The 24,567-nt window shown below is 36.5% G+C and overlaps 1 protein-coding gene across 7 annotated transcripts in view; it reads right to left on the reverse strand.

Annotated features, from left to right (window-relative positions):
- tnr (tenascin R (restrictin, janusin)) overlaps positions 1-24,567 on the reverse strand; it is a 174,691-nt gene that overhangs the window by 111,795 nt on the left and 38,329 nt on the right. For 5 of the 7 annotated variants that reach the window (XM_016679107.1, XM_016679109.1, XM_016679104.1 and 2 more), the window contains exon 2: positions 2,548-2,592. The exons of the other annotated variants lie outside the window; for them this stretch is intronic. The gene's annotated coding sequence lies outside the window, so the exon portion shown is untranslated. The remainder of the gene's footprint in view (positions 1-2,547; positions 2,593-24,567) is intronic. 7 annotated transcript variants of the gene reach the window in all.

A 24,567-nucleotide genomic window follows, 5' to 3' on the forward strand; every position in this document is an offset into this window, starting at 1 on the left:
CAATAAGTACCCCAAATGGCAAGAGTAACAGTCCCAAAAAAAGATATCTGAAGATGCTATTAAATGGAGACACAATTCTGGAAAACAAAAACCTTTAATTTCCTATCCAGTAACTTGATTTTCTTGTGTGAATGTTTGTTTTGCTGTGTCTGTTAAATGTTAGTTATTTAGCCGTTATTGTGTTTACAGCTAAATTTAGCATTCTTAGAGATTGTGCCGAAGGCAGCTGGGTTCACTGGTGCAACAGGATGTCCAGTTCCCATTTGTTCAAGCATTTATACTTACCGCTACATGACTGTTAGAATCTATGCCAAGATAAGACTGTCAAAAACGAATAATTGAACAGTACAAAGTCATCAGCTATATTCTATTTGACAATTCCTTGAAATTTAAAAGGCTCTCCTGCCCCAGGCCATCTCCGCTGCTAAGTAGGGAACTGTACATTTCAAATTATTTTAAAAGAAAGAATAGAGAAGTATCACATTACTAATGCTGTGTGAAAAAAATTGCCTTGATGAAAACTGGAATGCAGAGCTCAGGACAAGTGAAAACTGAGCTGCATGGAAATCATGAAAGGATCCCATAATTCAACTACGTACACTGCAGCAAATGTTGAAAGTTAAAATATAACCTCACTGGAGTCAGCTATACAGTTAGCCTAATGCAGACCTATGGTGTTGTAAATTAGTAAGACATATTGCACACTGTGAATCTAACTGCTCATTAAATGTGTGTTTCACTGCCAGTGTGGCTAAAGGGGAGGGTATACAGGGACAAAGACTGGAAACAAATGGACTCCGCTTACCTGAGAGAGAGAGAAAAAAAATAGTAGCACAAGATGGAAATTTAAACAGAAACCCAAAGCTGAATGAAGCTACGCAGGAACCTTAAGTGAAACTTTAATTTGTGAGCTGGGCTGCAACAATGCAATTCTTAAAAAATTCTGACATTGCCCATTATTTCCCAGACCGTTTTTCATATTTGAATTTCTCATGCCTCTACAAAAATAAAGGCCATAATTTAATTAGGGAAGTCGGGAGAATGTAACAAAAAGCTTATTAAATTAAGTCTGGATTCATTACACAACTCCATTTCCATTCCTATTTTCTGCTTTGTTGCTGGTCACATGTATCCTACTGACTGAGACCAGATCAATTAGGGAATTTCATTTGTATTAATGCCTTAAACAGGCTCTGAAACAATGCTTAAGTTGGCAGCATGTGTCAAAGTAACATCCACTTCTGACGCAGGACACATGGTTACCCAGTAAAATATTCTCAAAGCGTAACATTGCACTACACTGAACCATTTTCTTAGAACCAGGAATCATTCTTTTAGCAGCTTAAGCTGGAGCTGCTTTATGTCGGATCAAGGCCCACAGGCCAGCCTTACACCCAACATGCATCAAAGAGCCTTGGGCGTGTTACCCTGTCACCAATTTGCTTCTGTTCATTCCTTGGATCATGTTTAAGTAGGTAATGACCAATATAGACCAAGAATATACCTTAGGAGCTGTGGATTCCAAGATGCTCTCTAGCCATTGAAATTTTACTCAGTCAAAGTCACTCAAATCCCTAAACTTACCCATTTCTATTTCTTGTAGCACACACACTTTGATGATAAAAACATAAACCCCACCAACAATCATGTACCACAATGAAACTATGACGAGCTTTATTAATGCCATCTGGCAGTGTTCATAATGTCTGAGTACAGGTATGAGAAACCTCCACCACTGAACATAAATTCATGGAAAAGGAAAACACACATCCCTATTTAAATACAGACATACATGTTAGCAAAAAATAATATGGTAGTCAACAACAACAATCGCCTGTGAACAAAAACAAGGCCTCAAATGATTTGTCTTAAACATTTATGAACACTCATGAGTTTTTTGATAATTTTTTTCTTTTAGCATAAATGCAGAACTGGTACATAATTTTTGAGACCTTTGTACAGGAAACCAAAACGTAATGCATTGCTTATCTAGGCAAAAAGTTAATGTTTTTGGCGTCTAGAAAATGGGCCGTTTCAAAAACCTCCCAACTGTTAAGTCACAACTGACGGGAACGGCTCGTCACCTAGCAACACAAGTAGAGCTTGAGAAAATTTGGTCAGCTGGTTTTACCACTGTAAGCCCTGTACAATGGCTGCTAGAAAAGATAAGCGTTTTGTCTGGATGACAGCAGCTTATTTGGATTGAAAGTGACAAGAGGACCTAAAACAGCTCCTTCTGAAAAAAGCTCAAAATAGGTAGAACTGACCAGACTAAAATCTCATTATCCAAGAATGATTTTGTGCAAAAAAAAGTAACAAATATGTTTTCCATAGGTCCATAGTCCATAATCCTATCCTAACCTGTTCAATGATGAATAGGTCACCCTTAAGAAAGATGTCCTAATGTTTTTATTGTTTTTCTTGAGTTTGTTATTCCTGCCATTAATCAAGTAATACATAGTTAAGAATTTAATCATGCTCTTTTACGCAGGAATGACAAAAATCTACAAACACATGTATAAACATACGAGACAGCTTTAGGCTCACCTTGGATGTAAGTGAAGTTGAGAAGTCTTGGTCCCTGGGTTTTTGCTGAAGAGAAACAAAAGGAAGATTTCATATTTAAACACTGTTTTTCCTTTTCCATTTTCCATTATTTTGTTTTTTCAATCAGTTTGGCACAATTGGATAACACACACACAAATGTATTTAAATCAAATGTTTAATACAGATTTCTGAAAGAGAACTCTGCTTAGTAAACATTCCAAACACAGATACTTGGAATGCAAAAAAAGTGAATTAGCATTTAGAAAATGTGAAGGATTCTAGAGTGAAACAAAGACTGGGAGATTTTTGACAGAAACAGAAAGTGTAGGTGGGCTTTAAGGAGATGAAGCATCAGCCATTTAACCCTGGTTATTTGTAGCACTCCTCTCATTGCCTCTTGACATAATGCTAATTGCACTGTCCCATTACTCTGACCCTTAAGCAATGATTTACTATTGCTCAGAGCTTTATGCACTGATTTACAGTTCACAACATGTGCAAAAATAAACTGAAAACTATGCTGAATTATCACCCTCTGGTTGAATATCTAGAATCATGCCAGGGTCCAATCAGAGCTCTGGACTAGAGCAGGAAAGTGTCATTTAGAAAGTGTGAAGGATTCTAGAGTGAATCGTTCATTCTCGAACACTTGGATGTTGCAGACATAAACCTCTAAGTGTCTGCAAGAAAGAAAGATAATGTTGTGAAAAATCACAGCACTGGGGCAGAATTTCCTAGCCATAAGAGAGAAGGTGTGGAATTGATCTTTTTCCCTTTCGACCATTCTTTGAGAGATAATCAGAAACAACAAGGAGATTTAGTGTTAACCCACACTACACACACCTTCCAAAAAGTCCCACTGTTGTCTCATCAGTCAAGAGGATACTTTCCCAGAAGTCTTGGGAATTATTAACTCTTCTTCTCGGTGAGAGGTGGATTTTACCTTAAAAATATGCCACAAATGCCATATTCATTATTGACCAATCAGGAACATTGAGCTTAACTGAGGCTTAACTAGTTTTTTAGATTTTTCTTCAACATTCCTTTGTGAGGTAGGAGGTTTCACAACTTTTCTAGTTTTGTTTGTTTGTGGATAATGGCTCTTACTATGATTTGCTGGAGTCCCAAAGCCTTAGTAATAATAACAAATGCAAATTAGTTTATCAACCGTTTTAAATTTCTTGAGATCAGATAATGATGTGGTATCTTTTGAGATCTGGTAGCCTACTTCCTGGTGTCATTCAGGGCTATTTAAGTAAATTTCTAAATATGTAAATCTGGGAGTGATAAGGCCTGAGATTGGCAAATGAACTGAACTAAAAATTGTTGTGGATCACAGTTAAATCTTGTAGCAAGAGGAGCAATGACGTTTACCCATTTAGCGAGGGATGTTTGGATATCTTTCTAGTTTAAGAAATGAAATTGTAATTCTAATCTTTTGATAAGAAGAAATAAAGTCATTAAAAGCCAAAACAGTAAGGGGCAAATACTGTTTTGCAGCACTGTATCTCTGGGTTTTGAAAATATAAGTACTAACATTTCCATAGTCAATAGGTGTCCATATGATACAAAGGCACCTGTAACAACGTTCAGTCATTGGACACTCCCCGCATGTCCAATAACTGAAGATTTATTACAATAAGTAAGTAAATGGGGAAAGGCAGACTCTGATTGCTTTTTGAAAACGATGCAATTGCTGCAGCATAAAGGCGTCTCAGTGAATGACGCATTTTTGCAGTTGACAGAGGCTAAAATATGAGAAATGGAAAACAACCTAGCTCAGGGAATCAGTGGTACAAAGCCACAGAAGTTATCAAAAATAAGAGCCAGAGGAGATAATATGCACTGACTAGGTCCTTGTTTGCTTTGCAAAGGGGTTCTGTGCAGCTGTAATTAGAAAATTCACTTTACTTTTGCCATGTGTGTGCGCACACTGGTGTATAGCTTTTATATAGCTGGTCTCTTAAATGTATCAAACTAAGTGCCCTCTTTTTTTTCCAGCCGAGTTCAAAAACTGTAGAGTGCCCACCAGAGCTTTAGAGGAGACAAAGACAAACACTGGAACTTACAGATGGTGATCATAAATTATAAATTCCTTTACACAGGCAGTGTAAAGGATCTGACAGTGCAAACACTCCCTACATTCAGTCACATTTTCTGTCACAACAGATTATACCTTTGATGAGAGGAAGGCCATGATGGAATTGGGAACGGTGGCTGATGTTGGAGCATAAATTTAAAAAAAAAAAAAAAAAAAAAAATCTACCACAAGGTTACGCCCACCCATTTTGTAAGATTAGTAGATCTCATCGATGGACTTTATTGCTTTCAAGATGAACATGGGTTTCAAGCTCACTTTCCTACTGCTACTTTGCAGTTTTGTCATCTAGGTCAAATGCTTTCCTTTAGCAGGTAATACACACATACATGGTAGTCAACGGGATATAATACTGACAGCTAATCACAAGAGTTTCTAATATTCTGCCGCTAGTATAGGTGCCTAATTGCAATAAGAGGTAGCAATAACAGTTGTCGATTTGTTATCGTGTTAACAAGCAATTTAACAGTTGCACCTAATACTGTATAGTGGCCATTCGGTGTATTTTATCTGCAGCAAGCTAAGCAAACAGCCAGAGTCCAGTGAGTCCTGGACACTGCAGATAAAAAATGCACCATGGGAATTGCAGTAGTGGAAAAGCCTTAAAGTGTCACTGACACAATAAAAATACTCGCATGACTTAAGACGAACTACTGTGTACTAAAAAGCTTTTAATAATAAATATTTCTCACAGAATACGATAAATGCAGAGTATCGCTGTTTTTTTTTTTGTCTTTAGTAACTGCATCAAACGACAGCGCCATCTTGTGACATAATCAAGGTAAGCAAACCACAAACAACTAAATGTACACAGAAGTGGAAGAAGCTGAAATTTGATTAAACTTTAACTGAGGTTGAATTATGGTAAAATGAAAACGTATAGTCATGGATAGTCAGTATGAGTAAGTGTAGAATAAAAATCAAGGAAATTAAGACATTGTACTCTTTTGTCAGCCGACTCCAAAGAATGTGAGTGCGCCATCCCTTCCCTTCTCTGGTTTCCTGAAGGAATCTGATGGCTTTGGGGAACAAGCAACAAGAAAATGAGATGGGAAGGAACAAAAACAACAATCACAAATGTAAGGGGAAAAAAAGAACGGGATGTTGATATTCACACCATTGCAGCAGTTGGAAATGGAAAGAACAGCACGCTTGCATCTACAACCAGAGAATAGACCTCCTTTGGCTTTTCATCAGCATTCAAATCTGTCACAGCAGATCCTTCGGGTTGCATTGTTTACATGTGCGCCGTGTGTCTGATAGGTGCAAAAAACTCTGCAAAGCATTGTCTAGCTTTTATCTCACGCTCATGTCCTTGCATGTACGTTATAAAGAAAGAAGACAAACCATACCTAATGCTTTCTTTTACTTTTCTGAAATTTCAGAGATTGTATGAATAAACAAAGATCATGTATTTTTTACTAATATATTTTTAATTTGATATCAGTGAAATATCCAGTTAAATCTAAATTGCACCAGTAACATTTTGGAAATGCCGCAAAAGTCAAAGCTCACTGAAGGATCGCCGTTATCGCTGTTCATCTGATCACATATCCATGTACAGGAGAGCATAACTTAAACTATAAGAGGTTTAAGGTTTCAAAATATAAAAATATCAAATATTCTGATCTTTGAAAACATGAGCAAACTGACAGTGACCTAATTAAATATATGAGTTGACATGATGAAGCTATTACTGTAGCAGATAATACTATGTGTGTATTTTCTCAACTGCACTTTTTTGTTGCCATTTATCCTAATTACAGAAAAGTCAGAGAGTGTCCACCTTAATTGCCCTGGCTGTCCCTCATGAGGCTCTTTTCTACCCCTGCCTGGCATGACTTATTTTTACAACCAACACGTTGGCTCCCTCTGGTCCCAGCCCTGGCTTTAAACCCAGATAGGCAAGTAAATCTGCAGCTTTAATTAAAATAGGGTCTTTTTTAACGCTTTCGATCTTTTCATCGTCTTGTCCCTGATGAGATTTCAGTGCCAGGAACTTCCTTTTGCAGAGCTGATTTAAAGGGAACTCGCCCCCAGGATAACGGACGTGCTTAATGTTACTTCATTATGAGGTAGCAAGAAATAAGCTTCATCTCTTCTACTTTGACTGACAAAAGGAGTAAAAGGTCATGGGTGGAAAAGACACTGTATAAACCTCAAAGGTGTCATAAAAATACATGAGCAGAAAAGAACAAAAAAAGAAGCAGAATAACAGTTTTGTGTCCAGCGACAAATAAAAACCTTCTTGTCTTTCAAGGTCAGTCGTTCGAGAGAAAAAAAAAGAAAAAAAAAGATTTGTAAAGCCAAATCAATGAGGACTACCCAGGCTATTTTCCTCCAATATTGTTCAGGGACCAGCTTTGGTACCATTGATTAGTTGATTTATAACTTACATCTTCAAAGGCTTACAGTGAATGGACAGCTGCTGATTAAAGGAGAAAAGAAGCCAAAAAAGACGACAAAATGTTTAGAAAGTAAAAAAAAAAAAAAAAAAAAAAAGTACTGCCCTGTTGTGCCTTTCTTCTGTCTAAAGAAAGAGTTACAATTCTGCTCTGGGTATGAAAAATCCCATGGTTTTAAATTTGCACATTCACTTAAATCTAAAAAAAAAAGTTTATAATAATAATAATAATAATAATAGTTAAAGTAGTCTTTTTTTTTTTCCACATTTTTGCAAATGTGACATCCTTGGCAAAACCAAGACCATAACAATCCACACAACTTCACACCTATAGTTCAATCAACCCTGTCTTGAAAAAGCAGGATAATAAAGTTCAGAGGGTATGAGTACTTTGGTAAGACTCTGTACTCATATATTCACATTTATACAAGCCAAAAACATAATCATAACCCCATGTATTGTAGTAGAAAATAAAGAAAAAAATTAAACCCTAACCGTCCTTTTTTTTAGATTACATAAATATCGTTTTCAGAAGATTGGTCAGCTGATCTCACACAGACATATCGTTACATTGTCATAAAACAGCAGGGGCTAATGCTTGGAACTAATCCTTGTGTTACTTTTCCCGACGCAGAACTTATCAAGATCAAAGCTGTCCTCTTTATCAAATACAGCCACCTCGTCTTAGCAAAAGCCAAACGGCAGGACCATCTGTGCTGACTTCTATTAAATCCTTGATGCATAACAATCCACACAACTTCACACCTATAGTTCAATCAACCCTGTCTTGTCTGTGTCAGGAAATGGTCACAAGCAGTGACAACCTGCTGTAGCCACATCTACAGACAAGAACTTAACCGACGGTTATAATGAGCTGTTAGCAAGATCAGATTTGATAGACTCTCTTGACTATGCATTTTTGTTCTCACCCTATGGGGTTTTAATAAATATGTTACTTTTTCTCAGACACTTGTTAAAGTCATTTTTAACTTATGGCAGTATTAAGTATGAGTAGAGTTTGAAAGAAAAGAAAATCCTGAACAAGACAAACAGGGTTAAAAAAAAAACTGACAAAAGTGAGATATTTTTTTATAGTATTTTAGCATTAACAACATACAAAAAAAAACAAAAAAAAAAAAAAAAAAAGATTTGTTGCAACCTTTGCAGGTCAAGTTCAATGAGGCTTTCATATTCTCTCGTTCTGACTTCTCCACTTATCTCTTTTGTTTGGGAAAGGTGAGGGTCATGCATCCTATGAACAAGCCATTACTGTAGCAATCGCAATTATCTTCTCAACTACTAAGTCATACTGACGTTAACAGAATCTCTAGAACTGAATAAGTCACAAAAAAGCAAAAGGGAAGCACAAAAAGATCACCAAAACCCAAGAAAAACCCTGGATGCCAACTTCAATACCACAGACATTGACTTTCCTTTGAGTACCAGTCAAGGAGCAGAACATGAGCCAACAGCAAAATGTATCTCTTTAACCTTTGCCCACTCACATGTTATAAATATTCATAACAGGTGGGCAGGCAGATATGTCATCTTAGCAGGCAAGCAGCGTAGGCACCCACTGAAAGTTCATTAATATCAAAGATGGCTGTGGAAAAATATAAAATATTAATCTAATAGTACAGAAATCACAGCCCAGAGATGCACTGTTTTGTTTTTCAGGCTATAAATTAGTTAGTAGATGTTTCCAGTACTTAAAAGAAGTGGCAGCCTTTGTAAAACATATAATACTTTTTAGAGCTAATGCCATAGACAGTGTAAAAAAATAATAAAATAAAGATCTGTCAAGTAGAGATGTAATATGCTGCCAGCCCAGTCCCAGCTTTTATCGTCTGTTTACATGCAATGACATGCAGGTCACACTAGGCATCTGTCAACAACTTGAATGACGAGAGTAATTTTTGCATCACTTCCTTGTTCCCCACACTTGAACATATCTTTCTAGAAGAAGGGCTCTGTGGTAAATAAAAGCTAGTTTGCATAATCAACAGCCAACTGGGGGGGAAAAAAATGGCGGCCGCATTCTGACTGATGCCTCTTTGATTGTATTTGCTGTCTTTTAAACTGACCATCTGTCTTGATACAATGTGACCGGAGATGTTGAGAAAATCAGCTTTAGAGAGCAGCAGTAAGAAAGGCAGGCCTGCCAATCCATTAAGCTGTCAGAATGACCTTCACTTACCCCCAGTATTGATGGTCCAATCATATGGAGAATATGAATAAGTACCTCTAGGGATTTCTTAAAATGAGGCATAATTCTTAGATATGTCTAAAGGAAGAAGAATAAATCAGGTTGTGACTTTATGGCATCACCCAGAGAGCCAGAGAAGATGAATTTCAAGAACATGTTTTTTTCACACTTTTTTCTCCAGCTGTATGAGATGTTGTTATCAGAGTAGTGATTAAATAAACGATGACTTGACTGGACCCATTTAAAAGAACTAAAAGGAAAAAAAAAGTGATTATGCTTTAGCTACAGGCAGTTTGTCCCCTTAGGAAATACAAGTTACTCCACAAAGATGAAATAGATGAGCATTTTAAATTTCAGTTCCACATGTTGACCAGTTGTCTCAATGACACACAAATTAGCATAGAGAGGCTTACAAGATCAGTGCCACTTCTTGCATCACTCCAGCGATGCTACACTCTGACAAGAAATATGAGCTCATTAAAGATTATGATGGACTATTTTGTAAGCCAGTGATCAAAACAAATTTTTAATTGATCAGTAATCTGCAAGTCAAAAAGTGATTTTTTTTTTTACCCCTGTTTATTAAACCCATCAAAGCCAACTACTTTCACATTTATTAAATGCAGTACAGAAGGTTAATGCATAAATGAGGTTATTCTTGTGAAGCTGTGGTTTGGATACATCTGATTATTTTTCAAAACTGGACATGTTTTTCTTGTAAAATGCATTGCGATGGATGATAATGAATGATTTTTAATTGGAGCTACATAATATAAATGAACTCCATTGAAATCTTCTATGGTCAGTGTTTGTTCAATGCAATTTCTAAAATAAATTTATGCAAACAGGATTTTATATTGTAAATATTGAGGGGGAAAAAAGAGTTGAATGGGTCCAAACCCGAAAAGGCCCATCAAGCTTGAAGAAAACCAAGCTTGATGGGCTTAGTTTACCCTGATTGGTAAAACCCTGGTTGGTACCAATCTGATTTTAAACAAGTAGGCTGTGAAATCGCAACGCTAAAGTTGTCTGAATCTGCCAAAGCAAGTGAACCATTGCTAAATTAGCCACAATCCTAAATAAATACATTGTTCATTTCTGTACTATCCAATATCCAAGAATGAGCGATATGAAGCACAAATAGTTCCATATTTTTAAAACTGAAAAGAAAGGAGTGAAGGCAAAACAACATCTTGTCAATCATCTAATAAACATACAGGCAGCAATTTCCATTACCGTTTCTCGACTTCTTAAAGAACCCTGTTTTCAAACTCAAACATTAGTTGCTTTGATTTTTACTGAATTATTGTTTATGGATGAACGATGACTCACGCTTCTGCGTTATGCCGTAGCTTAATAAAGCAAAGCCACTGGCTTTCTTGGAGCAGCTTGAGTCAAAGCTTTTTGATTTGTGCCCCTCACAAAGAAGAACCGTGTGTGAATAATAAAAGAAGCTTTTAAATCTCCATAATAAAGAAAAACATTAAGTCACAAAAACAACTGACTTACAAAAGGTGTCCGTGTGAATAAAGAGAGGCAGATCAAATGGAATTAATGAAACGCTTTCTGGGCAGCGTAGCATATGTGTAGTCAAATTAAGAAATTGTTTTTTATTACACCAATGAGTTAATTTCTATACGAGATGAATAGAATATAAATATAGTCCAGAGATTACATGTAGAATAGTTGTTCACTTCTGAGGTGTGAATGCTTTTTCAAGACTCCCTCCACAAAAACTGCTAATATAATAAATTCTAATTCATTTTACACATCTTTTCCATATGGGAGAGTGTGTGGTTTGGGAACTTGAATATATATATATTTTTTTGCATTTTGAAGATGTAGTTCTTTTGCCATCTTCAAACCATGGCCTTCCACCTGCACTGCAGCAGTTCACCAGTCTGAACTTGTTTTACAACCAAAATAATGCATGGGGGTTAGTCTTTGCCTATTGCTGAGGAGATCAAGTATTTAGGTTTCTTTTTCACAAGTGTAGGAAGGATGAAGTGGAAGATGGCTAGATCGTCTGTTGTAGTAAAAACAAAACAAAGTAAAACAAAAAAAAACTCACTTTGTCTTTGTTCCAACCCTCACGTATGGGTTTCTTTTAGACATTGCAGAGGTGTTTCTTTCCAAGGTGGTTTTGTCATCTGATGGGGATTTTTCCCAGGTGCCTCCCTAGGTTGCTCTTTTCTGTGCCAATGAGAGAAAACCAGGGGGCAGACCAATAACTCACAGGAGAGACTATATATACTTTATGTCCTGGGAACACCTTGGGAACCCCAAGAATGAGTGTGTGGAGAAATTGATGTTTGTTGCATGTTTTTCTGTCCATGAACCGTTACCTCCATGTAGTTGATATCAGCTACGATGAAGACGGTGATGAATGGATGCAAGGACAGATCAATACGTTTAGAATAATCCCACAAGTACACCCACAAAGTTGGAAAAACATTTCTAAGACACGTTCTATTTGTTATTGTGGTTTAAGTTACACAGTGATATTTTTGGAAGAGATCTTTTCAGACAATGTGCACATCAACATCCGTCAAGAATTAATCTAATTATCACAACAATTTCATGACGTATAAAATATTTGATTTCAACTATATGTGCAACACCATACATTAAATGTAAGTGTTATGTCTTCAATCTGCATTGATGAACTTCATTGCGGTATCTGGTGTTTAACCCTCTAGAGCTCTTAAAAGAAATTAAACAAGAACTGCTATAGAAATACATTCCCATACCTGACCCAAAATAGTTTATTGTCTTTATGGGTAGAATTTTATTTTCATTTATCTGAAACTACCACTATGTTAAACTGTGACTTATCAGCTGGAAAATGTAAAAAAGTTAAAGCTCATCATTAATTGGTTAAATTAGTTATGCATTTTTCTGCTGTGTGCTGGGAACATTTAATCATTTACTCTTTTTTTTACTGCAGAGTAAGAAATTTATGTTTTTAAAATAAGGATTCTATTGAACAAGTTGAAAGTAGCGACAACAGTGGATACTCTTAAAGCTTTTATGACCTTCAATGATTCATTGTATATTTAAAAATCCCCATAAACCACCCAACCAAATGACAGGTGAAAAACTTCAGGACAACACGGTCGCAGGTCACACAGGATTCCTCAGAGCAACACAAGCTCAATGGGTGTTTTTTTTTTCTCTCTTTTTATTTCAGAAATTAGGCAAGTTGCCAAACCAACAGAGGAAACAGGATCTATGCAGATCTCATTAGCCCCATATGATGACAGACGTAAGACCAAATGATTAATGACCAGCCAAAGAAGCTGGAAAATTATTGATGTGACCTTTAGAAATGCCTCTGCTCAGGAGTGGACAAAACGACTTGACTTCTGTTGAAATTATCCAATCAGATATGTCCATGACATCCTCTAAAGTCTTCATGTCTGCTATGTTCCCCTGTCTTTAATGCTTTTCAGGAAACCCATTACAATTTAATGTGCTTCCTCCTTCCAATGAATATAAAGAATATGCATTAAAATCACTATGTGCACTCGGATATCTCATGCAGGAAAATGCATAATTCAGACTGTATAACAGAATTCTGTCTGTATTCAGATGTACTTATGTGTATAAGAGACTTTTAATGAAATCACAGATGAACAGTCATCTGCCAATGGGATTTTATGGGTGCAAGCCTTGCAGGGAAAACGTGAAAGTCAATAACAGTAGACTGTGTCATCTTAGATGATGAGGTTTTAATGACGGGAAGCCATCAAGTCACCTTTCCACAAACCCCAGAGATAAAGGACCACCAGCAGTGAGCAAGGACAGTGAAGGAATTAATTCAACATTTAGAAAGTGCGTGCGTGTGTGTGTGCGTGTGTGTATTCATGAGTGAGTGCAGTGTATTCAGAGGAATGTGGACAAAGGCTGATCATAAGAAAGGCAGAGAGACAAGAATGGAGAATGTGGGGGAAAAAAAAGATTATTCATGAACTGCTTGTCTTTGTGCATTTAACATTTAAAGTGAACTCTGCAGTAAAAAATGAAAATTATTGCAATTTCATTTTGCAATAACACTTTAACAGAAAGTGGTGACAAAATAAGTACAAAGAAAGAGGTGCCACACATGAAAAGAAAAAAAGCAAAAGGGCAAAAACCAATGGAAGATGGACAGAAAAACACCAGAAATCAGAGGAGGACAGATGGTAGATTGAGGGACCAAAATGCCAGAAGAGATGACTAAACAGCAAAACGCATAAATGAAGGAGGCATGGATGGTGGGAGCAACAATAAAAGCCACTGCATTTTAATGCTTTGAACAAATGCAGATATTTGCATCTGGGAATATTTTTGTACATCACTGACTGTCCATTATTAATCAGGAGATCCCGCTGTCCAATCCATTTACAACACAAGTACATGCTGAGCTGTCGCATTCATTTTTAATATTGCAATCTCAAACTTGCACATATAAATTGTGTTAGATGAATGATCACCAAATATGAGTAGATAAAGCAGATTGAAAATTTTAAATTCTTTGGTACAACTATGGATAACAGACGTTCTATAAAATTCGACATAGTTTACACCATATTAAAGAGTCAAGACAACTCCCTCTTTTGAAGAAACTGAAAAGGTTTAATGCCAGAAAACTAATGTCAACAAGTAATTTATTGAAAGTTTAATATTAGATATAGCTACTGTAACCTTTCAGTTGATGATCAAATCAAGTTTAGACAAAAGCCACTTCAGCCTAAATGGAATGTCCTAAATCTGGCAGAAAACTTTATGGTACCATTAAGATGGAAAAACTGACTTTTTAACGAGAACATTCGTCCCACAAGGATATACTGAAGTTATTGTTTCACCAAATGAGAATACAGTATTTACCATATTTTCCGCACTAGAAGGCACACCGGATTATAAGGCACACCTTCAATGAAAGGCCTATTTTAAAACTTTTTTTCATATATAAGGCGCACCGGATTATAAGGCACATAGAATAGATGCTACAGTGGAGGCTGGAGTTACGTTATGCATCCACTAGATGGAGCTGCACTAAGGCGAATGTCAACAAAACAGACTCTGGTCGGTTAGGAGAGCCTTCCGCGACTGGGCCGGGGCGTGGCCGGACGATGGTCACCCTTCTCCGTTCGCACACAGCATGTTTGTGGAGAACGTGGTGCTAAATTACCTGCAGACGACCTGATTATCAGGTCAGTAGGTAGATAGGTCAGTCAAACTTTATTAATAAACCAGCGTTCTGACAACTATCCCAGCATGCACCGTGTGCTTCCTCTTCTATGGGCGAAAATGAAGTCGGCGGCTGCTTACCGTAGTTGCTAGACCTGTTGTGGCTCAATATTGGTCCATAAATAAGGCGCACCGGATTATAAGGCGCACTGTCAGCTTTTGAGGAAATTGAAGGTTTTTAGGTGCACCTTATAGTGTGGAAAATATGGTATTTATTTTTTTGCGTCTTTTCAATATAAATGGCCGTGTATGCGTGTGTAAATGTGTACGTATCGGATGATGCATTTAATTTTTGCTAGGTAGTTTGTGCATATCGGGTTTTATTCATATGGTGTTTTCTTGCTAGATCTTGTAAAAAAATAATTTAATGAACACTAGTGTAACTCATACTATGTTGAATATTTTAAAAGATCAAGTTTTTTTGGGAGGAAATTGACAATGGTTCAAAATATTGGTATTGAAATAATTTCTTCCACTCTCTTCCCAACAGTTCTCATCCTGTGTCTGAGACGAAGCAGAGCTAATTAACTCCAGAATAAATGTCAAGGTTCAACAGAAAAGGTCTTGTTCATACGGATTATAAGGGAGGCACGTAATGTGTACAGTTCTCACTGCACTCTGAATATAATACAGTTGAAGAAAGAGGACAGCTGAAAAATGTTGCGTTTGAAAAACTCAGTCTGCTCGTTTGTTCTGAGAACAGATCACAAAAGGGTGTCTCTCCATATTGAATTAAAGAAGGACACAACACATACTTGTTTTATACGCAACAAGAATAAAATGATTGGCCAAAAGTAAAAAAAAAAAAAACATGGGAGGAATCCATGGTTCAGACTAAAACCCCTCATGGTGGAGATTGTTTAATTAATATTTAAAATGGCTTGTTGATGCAACTACTTTGTCAATCATAAATAATGTTTCAGGTAAGAAATTGCATATTGGTGTTTACCAGCTACCATCTTTGTCCGTCTAAAACATATGCGATGGCTACTTCAAGTCAAGCTGGACCTTCAACCAGAGTAACCACATTATCTTTCTCTGTTATTCCTGAATGGTTGATAGCTTGGTCAGCACTAATATTGGTCTCTACAATGTATGCAAATGATATGTGGCTCTGAAGCCGTAGGCCCCACACATGCACCTGCGGCCACCAAGCTGGTAAATAAATTAAACTGAAACACAGTGAAAGCAAAACAACAACAAAAAAGTCAACATGAACCTTGGTTGAGTTACTTATCAATTCATTTTAGCTTCACTTTCAATGTATAGTTTTGTTTCGGCATCAATTTTAATATTTCTAGTCACAATTATAAATGCCAATTTTTCTTTTGTTTTATTTTGAGCCGTCATTCCTTCACCCTGTTCAATGTAAAGACATATGTGCAATGCAATCAAACCTCTCCGATTCCATGAAGACATTTATAATGTTTGTTACCGAGAGTTATGGTGATCTATTGAGAGGTTGTAAACTTTACTTGTAGTGTATTTTTATTAAGCCATTCCCGTGTCAGTTTCCCAGGGGGCAATGTCTTTATTGACGAGTGATACGGGAGCGATACGTCTTACCCTTCAATATAATGGAAGGCCTATGGGGACATAGCATTGTGTTTTCCTGCCACGAACACGCGCCATCATATTTCTGATGCTGTGAAATGAGTGCAGGTCCCAGCTGTGTTGCATAAAGATCTCTGTCTCACCATTCATCTTTTCCCTTTCATTCAACATAAAAAAAATGCATCAAAAGACTTGAGCTCCAAAAAAAATAAATAAATAAATAACCAAGTGCTTGGTGAGATTTTAAGAGCATATGCTGAATAGTGAGGACTTCAAATTTTCTAAATGGCTTTAAGAGATGCACAAACCTTTGAAGGAGCCAACATGGACTCAGCCATGCTGGTTAATGTGATGCTCCAAGTGGTTCTTAATCAAAAGAAACTGTCAATGTTTTGCTCCACGCCCACAATTTTTAGGCCAGAGCATCAAAACCCTATTGTAACGTTTTCTCCTTTGACAAAATGCGTCATTTTGATGGCGTACACACACACACACACACACGCACACACGCACGCACACCCACACACACACACACACACACATATATGAAAACTCAAATTGTACCCAAAATTGTTCCCCATCTGAAATTTTGGCATTTTAATAGAATTAAATGCGGGTGAGGCCAAACCGCTCTAAAGATATTTTTCAGATGGGATTTTCTTTTATTTTTTATTGATCGTTTAAGTTACCTGTGCATAAAGCTGAAAATCCCTGTGTGTCTGCATCAAATAATCAGGTGTGTGAATTGTAATCTGCTAAAATGACATATGGCCCACAGATTTTACAGTTTTAAAAATTGCTCGAAAAGACAGAAGATATTCTGTTGACACTAGCCCTGGCTCCACCACTCCCATCCCAGCCTGGACTGCATCTCCCTGGCCATCCCAGGCCCCTCAGGGCTGGATGTTTGCACCAAATTTGGAAAAATTCAACAGTCCACAGACCCACGAGTAAATGAGAAAGTTCATTATGTCAGAACTCGGGAAATGTGTCTCCATCTCCCATTTTACTCAAACTCTTTCAGAAACCAAAAAAAAAAAAAAAAACACTTAAAGTGACCATTAGAAACTTTTTTTTTGCGAAACCAAGATTTTAATTTTTTTTTTTACCTTTCCAACTATTTCCAATGTGATGCTTCAAAATGTGCCTAAAGACACCTAGATGAAAACACAGCTACTGTTCAGGATATGTCGAGACATGTCTGCAGTTCATTTGGGTTGTGTGTGAGAAGAAGAGAACAGGGCTTCAAAGATAATAGTAAGGCTGGAAGATTTGGAGCACAGTAGCTCTGTTGTACCCCTCTGAGCTTTCAATGCCATCTGTCATCAAATTTATACTGAACATTTGGAAATGCTGGAAGGCATCTCAGAGTAATGATGTGGATTCTCTATGAAAAACTAAGAGTGGATAATGCCAGCCTCATTTCCTGTATAAATTACAAATAAAAGATGTAAAAGACAAGATGTCCACTTGATAACTGTATTTTTGTTTTAAAATGTAAATTTACTGTTTTACAGCAACACATCCCTTGTTGCTGTAAAACAACAGTCATCCCAACTGACTGTTGTTAAAGTATTTCCTTATAGAACTAAGAAAAATTATATATACAAGTTGGTCAAAAGCTTTACAAATATGGTAGAGATCAGAAATTACTTACAAAGTTCTTATTTTATTAATACAGACATATTTTTTGAAAGAAGCACAAGGCATTTGATCTGTAAACCTTTGGCCTTAAGAAATAGAAATCCATTTTTCCAGAGAGAGTTTATTGTATATTTAATATCCTTCAATTTAACATAGTTATTTCAAGAAGAGGGTTTGAAAATGGTTCAAATTTTCAAAAGGACACACTTTCAAACCATCAGTGACCAAAACGTTTCAGCATGTTCTTCCATACAGCACATTGTTGCCTTTAACAACAATGTGGCAACTTTGTTCAATAAACTTGGTGGCGATTGTTAATGTAGTACAAGTGAGTAAGTAGGTGAGAATTATTATTAAAATATTGAGATGTTAAATGATTCCTAGCTATACTTTACTATTCCCACATTTTAAAATAAATTGATAGCTTGTATTTTTTAGTGTATCCTGATAAGCCCCCATTACTGTCAGATGTTGCTTACCAACATAACTTGGAGCATATTAAAGCTAAAGTAAAGGCAACGTATAAAGCATAATTTTCTCCTAGCTGCATCACAAAGTAATATATAGCTAAAACTGACAGAAGCTTTTAAAAATTAATTTGAAGAAAATTCACTTTGCACAGACTGTTAGTTGTACCATCATTCAATAACAAGTGTCACTGTTGACAAAAAACAAAATGACTAAAGCAATTGTCCATTCATTGCTTGTACCTACTATTAGAAAGCCTCGGTGAAGACAGTGAACATCGGGTCGACGTAGCTAATAAATGGCTCGTCTTGCTCTTGTAAAAGGTCAGAGCTTTCATTATTTACGACACCGGATCTTTGTCATGGCTCAGTGACACTGACCTTGTGCAGGTCTCACATCCTTCCATCTTTCTATGCCCACGAGTGCGTAACTTTTCATTGTGTCTACACGCTTGATTACTGAAGGCTAACAATACACAAGAAAACATGTTTTTTTTTCTACACCTCGACGCATGTAGAAACAGTTTTGCACACAAATCTGCACAATTCTCACGAGTGACATTGGTTCAGGTAAACAGTCCCAGAAAAGCATACGTCTGGGATTGCAGCTCTTGCAGCTGTATTTCTCTATAGCAGACCAATGCTTTGTAAGTGAATTTCTGCAACAAAGAAAACTAATTGTTTACCTAAAATCAAACAGTTGTATTTTTACATTAATCCTATTGCTGGCGCCTGATCAAAGAACACCACTAATAATGGATGTAGCATTAGTTCTGCAACTTGAAAGAGTCAAAATAATTTTCAAAATGATCTCATGAGGACAGCTTGTGTGCTAAAACGGCTCAGAAAATTGATGTCATCGTTCACAGCTTCTCCTGTTGTTCACCGATTGGCCTGGTTGAATGTCCACTGGAGGAATCGTGATCAGTGGGAGAAAGTGCAGACTGTGCGAAGCGCGATCATTATCGAGCGAAACTGTGCAGGGTAACTAATTACCAGGCTAATTGTACGCAGAAGAAGGACTTACTGCCCCAAGACTACAAAAATAGAAGTGAGAATAGCGAGTCTACAGCCTCCTGACTCATTTATGGTAGATATTATAGATTCCACTGAAAACCTGTACTGTACATATTTTAACAAAGAAAAATCATTTTTTCAAAATGTATACACAAGCATTTTAAACCAATTTTTACTAAGTTCAGTGTCATTCAGTCCTGAATTTCAACAACTTCACACTCTCTTTTGGTTCATGACCACCAATACCAGTAATGCAGTGCTTTGGCTAGATTGCTTTGGCTCGTTAAAGAACACAAGGTATCAATCATCCAAGCTGTCCCCACTCCATCTCCTTCCTCTGACTCCTGTTGATATATCATAATAATTTGGGGATTTGGCTAATGATACTGCTGAGACAAGCAATTCCTTCCCCCATCTGAAGCTGAACCCATCATTATGCACAAGGCCACCATGGTTCAATTCGTCTGAGTCTTTAATGCACAAAACCCTTGGTGTTGTTTTGATTTTAGACAAAACATGTCCTTAATGAGAAATCCCCTGCAGAGGCACTTTTTGGATTTATGCGTTGGATCCAAACTGCCTGCAACAATGAAAAATGATAAATCAGCATATAAATGACCGCATTATTGAGAGAGCTAAGAAAAGCATCAACCCACGAGTCCATTATTTTAATTGGACTTGCCCTCACTGGGGCATGCAATGGCTCAAGTCGCACTAGGGTCGAGTGGTGATAAATGGAAGGCCATGCCACGAATGCAGCCTTGGCCAATGATACGGCAGAACATGGGAACAACTGCTCTCTTTTGTTTACACTCACCTTGTAATTAATCAGTAGGGTGTAACGATGTTGGAGAAAAATATAGTAAGAGGATAAAGTGGAAAGAATGGAAGAACAGAAGAACAGTTTAAGCCCCTTAAGAAATCACCGCACTGGGAAATCCCAAGCAACAAAGCAAGATGCCACTGCATTTTTGAGATGATGTTGATAAAAAAGATCAAGGGTTTAATCGCTTTAAAATGGAGGTGCAACTGGCTCAGCGATTAGAAATCTTTGTTCCCACAGTTGAGTGTCAAATGATGACGTACTGCTTTAACGACTTGTTGGCGCATAAATCTTTCAAACACGCATGGACCTTTCCTGTTTTTACTTCATGGTTTGTTGACTTGTTCTTATAATCCAGTGCATCCATGAACTTAGATACCTTAACTATACTATTAAAGTATTAATATAGAATTAAATTATATTTTCCTGAGCTAATATTATAAAATATTTTCTTGAAAATGCATCTGAGAGTTAAGAAATATTTTTACTTAAAGCATTTTCACACAAATAAGCTAGTACCTACATGTGGCTCAAAATGAACCAAGGATTATGACCGGCTCTTATGCACCTTTTTGTTTTGCATTCTTATCTTATTGAGCAAGCACTTATAAGAATCAAAAGATTTATTTTCTGTGCTCATATTTACTTATGAGATTGCAAACCAATTGTTTGAGATAATGCAATTATATGGAGTTGAACAGGAGGCACATCATTGTAAAGGAGCGTTGCAAATACAATATAACTAAGGCAAAGACTAGTTTAAAAATATACAACCACGCTTAGTTGCATATTTTTAAACCAAAGAACATAATATCTGAAAAATAAAGGTTGATGGTGTGAGTTTGATGTTTCGCTAAGCAGCTATTGTTCCAGCATGCCTTTGAAAAAAATTAACAGATCAACATATCAGACTTTGCAAAAATTTAAATGTTTAATTTTTAGTCACAAATGCACCATAGTAAGTTAGCTGACCCACTTCTACAATGATGTACAGACTCTACATTCAAACACACACACACACACACACACACAAAAATCTAATGAAAATAAACTTACTTAAATTGCTTTATTGTTTGCATATAGCCATGAGAACAAGCAGATGAGCAGAGTATTTGCCCCCGGAGCAAAACGGTCTACAGTCCACTGGGGGAGACCGAAATAGAAGATGAACAAGGCGACAGCATGATGTAGTACCAATTAATAAGGTGATAAAGTCATTTTACACTCTAACTGTCAGTTCATCATCGCCGTCTTGCATGCAAAAAAGTCGCCTGTGATGGTTATGAAAAACTACACACACAGCTGATCATAAGTTCACTCCATCGACTGTAAGTGAAAGATGGATGTAGCCATGACAGGATTACCTTCGCTATAAAGCTGAGTTCAGCAGCTGACTCTGCCAGCAGTTGTTCCCAGACAATAAATGGAGTTATGGTAACGTTGACATTAAATAAGTATTTGTTCCAAATGTATGTTACACTAAAGCTATGTTTTTTTTCATAAACAAGAAATGCAACATGGTGACTTTTCCTATGAGATTTGTTCTTCTGACAAAGTTAGAAAAAGAAATATTGATAGGAATATGATGGGTGTCTTAGCCATACAATATTCTCCCATTTCAGCTATGCGTAGCTGCGGTGAATGAAAGTGGCTTATTCCATCACTTTTCATGCTTAAACTTGTTTGTGTATTTTCTTTCAGCATGCATTTACAATCGTCTCCCAAGTTGGCTATGAGATTCTTAAGATCACAAAGCACAAACAATCAAATTGAAGACCAACATAATGACAAAATATACTTAGAGAAAGTTAGCTAAGCTGAAAATGTAAGTTAAATATAAACAGATGCAACTTCTGTATTTTTTCACCATAATTACAAAACTGCCAGCCCAATATATGAAATTAACAGTTATTTTAAACAATTACGAAATGTCTGTTTTTAGGCAAAGTCTAAGGAAATGTACCATTTCCCTTGACAAAGGACATGATAGGAGATTTTTACCAGGTGGATTCACACAAATTGTCAACCAGTCATATTAACACAGGTGGAAAGCTGGTGTTAGCTTGTCAAAGTAAATCTCAGCCTACCACTTCTGCAAACTCTTTCCTTGGTAAAGATGCTTGTTAAAATGAAGATGCACACTTACTGAAGGTTTTTTTTTTTTTGTCACTGTAGTTCTTAAATAATGAATTACAATGGCTTACATTTTAGTCAAAGTGTTTGAACATTATAGCAAACTTCTAAAACACATTTTCTTGGCGAAGGAGAAGATCCCATGGAAACACTGCAGGGAACCAAAGCTTGGTCCCTGATTAAAAAAAAAACAAAAAACACAGATTTGTGATGCTAATGAAATGTGTGGATGCTTTAAGGTTGTTGGACTGAATTACCCATAATCAGTCTGATTGTGACAACTTTATATCCATCTATCTATATGTGTGTGTGAATTTTAAGTAGCTTAAATAGATGATTGCATTCATTTTATATTAAATTGTTTTGTCATTTATTTATTATTTGCCTGAATGCAAAACCAGTTGAGATAAAAGAAAGTCATTTCTTGATGGATGAATAAGTAAATAAACAAACCAGTAAAAGAAGAATTTCAGAAGCAAAAAAAGGAACTGAAAAAAAAATAATAATTTAATTAACATGCCCTAAATCGCAGATGCATCACAAGTGACATTTTAAAGTTCATTTCACAAAGTTAAGAATAGATAGATCTACAACAAGCCAATTTATTTTGGTATTATTTATAATCAAGACAAATATTGTGCAAAAAGTATGCTTGTAATAAGTTTTTCAGTTACAGGGTCTTTTAATTTTCACATTATTCAACACAACATAAAAGCAGGGAAATACTTCACTAAGTAACTGGCTATACAAAGTAAAATGCAGCAGTAAATAAACAAAGGTAAAAATGTATCTGAATGTAATTTATGGCCACCAACTGAAACCAACACTATTGAAAATGTATGAGTCAAAAATGATGTGTATGGAAATGCAATAAGTAAATCAAAAAAAGGTAGCTGAGACTAGGAGTAGTAGTAGATACAAGTAGCTGAAAGCCGTATTAATCTAAAGTCAAACATTAAGTAAACTGAAGAACAAACTTTATTAGGTTTTTTTCTCTCGTTCTTCAAATGAAGAAGCTGAGAAAACCTAATGAGGAGGTGTGACATGGAACATTACAGGCGAAATCGTGATGAAGGTAATTGATACGTATGGCTTTGATCAGATGATTAATACACCCAAACTCTGTGTCTGTTTGTTAAACGAATGCATCAGTTCCGTGTTACAAGCAATTCATTGTCGAATAAATCTTGACGCGTTTAAACTAGTCCGTCTGCAGGGACTGGAGGAAGACTATAGGGGGAAGGCAATTCACACGTGAACCGCACATGCTCAGTTGCCATTTGATTAATTAAAATCTCTGCACATATGAAAGGGGACATAACACACTTACCCTGACATCTATAGTCTGTATTTAGCCCACAGTGCCAGGTCTATAAATATAATACTTTCTGATTTACTGATTTTTGGAAGGGTTTGGGCAGCCTAACATTATTCAGACAATGTCTCCTCCTTTGTGTCAGTAAAACTATAGCTGCTCATGCTTTTCCACAAGCATTTTCATCTCCTAGACTGTCTTGAAATTTAATTTCCATCAGGCTTCATACCATCTCAGTAAAACCGAAATGTACTAATAAAGCTCCAGCTTGGCTGTTTATGTGTCTCAGGGGCATATGGACGTTAATATTTAAAATTATGGCTTAAATAAACAAGAAGAAACAAACTATGCAAAACAAACCCTCAGGGTTTTTTATTGCAAACTTCCAACGTAAAGTAGAGTAAATAGAAACTGGGAATCGTTTGCATTTGAAATTATAAACGTGGCAATTAATGGAACCGTTTTATCACAGGACTCAAAGAGAGGCATATAAAAATGGAAAACACAAGAAACGTTCCGATTCTGCTTTTCATGCTTTTCGTTTGATAGTTACCCTTAAAAAGCGGCGCCATCATTCATACCAGTTTATTGAGCAAACAATTTATTTTAGCATCGCAAATATGGACGCATGGCACAGCTTTATAACAGAGCTGTTCTTCAACGATGAGACAATACATTCATCCACAATTTAACGCACTAGAGAAATGTATAATGAGTGAAGCAGTAGCAGTCGCTGATAAATATTTAGTAATCTGAGTGAGGCTTCAATTCAGCATTCAGATTTAATGAACAGCAATGCTCATGGAGCTAAATGACCGAGTTTGATCATTCCCAAAATAAAAATGGTCTAAAATGACAAATTATGTGCCTGTTCCCTCAGTTTGTCCTTTCCCGCATGTGTATACTACATCTTGCAAAAATAAACAGTCCCATTTTGTCACTTTACAACAACAAAATTTGTAGGACATGATAGACCAGTGAAGTATTGCTTACCACTGAAACAGAAGGACTGGGATGAATGGTTTTTAAAACTGTATTTTTAAATAATCATTTGAGAAAAAAGGGGGTGTGCATTTGTATTCTGCCCCACTGTTTCAATACTTTTCAAAACCACATTCACTGGAATG

Source organism: Poecilia formosa, unplaced genomic scaffold (genome assembly GCF_000485575.1).
Source record: "Poecilia formosa unplaced genomic scaffold, Poecilia_formosa-5.1.2 Scaffold202, whole genome shotgun sequence".
Lineage (NCBI taxonomy): Eukaryota > Metazoa > Chordata > Actinopteri > Cyprinodontiformes > Poeciliidae > Poecilia > Poecilia formosa.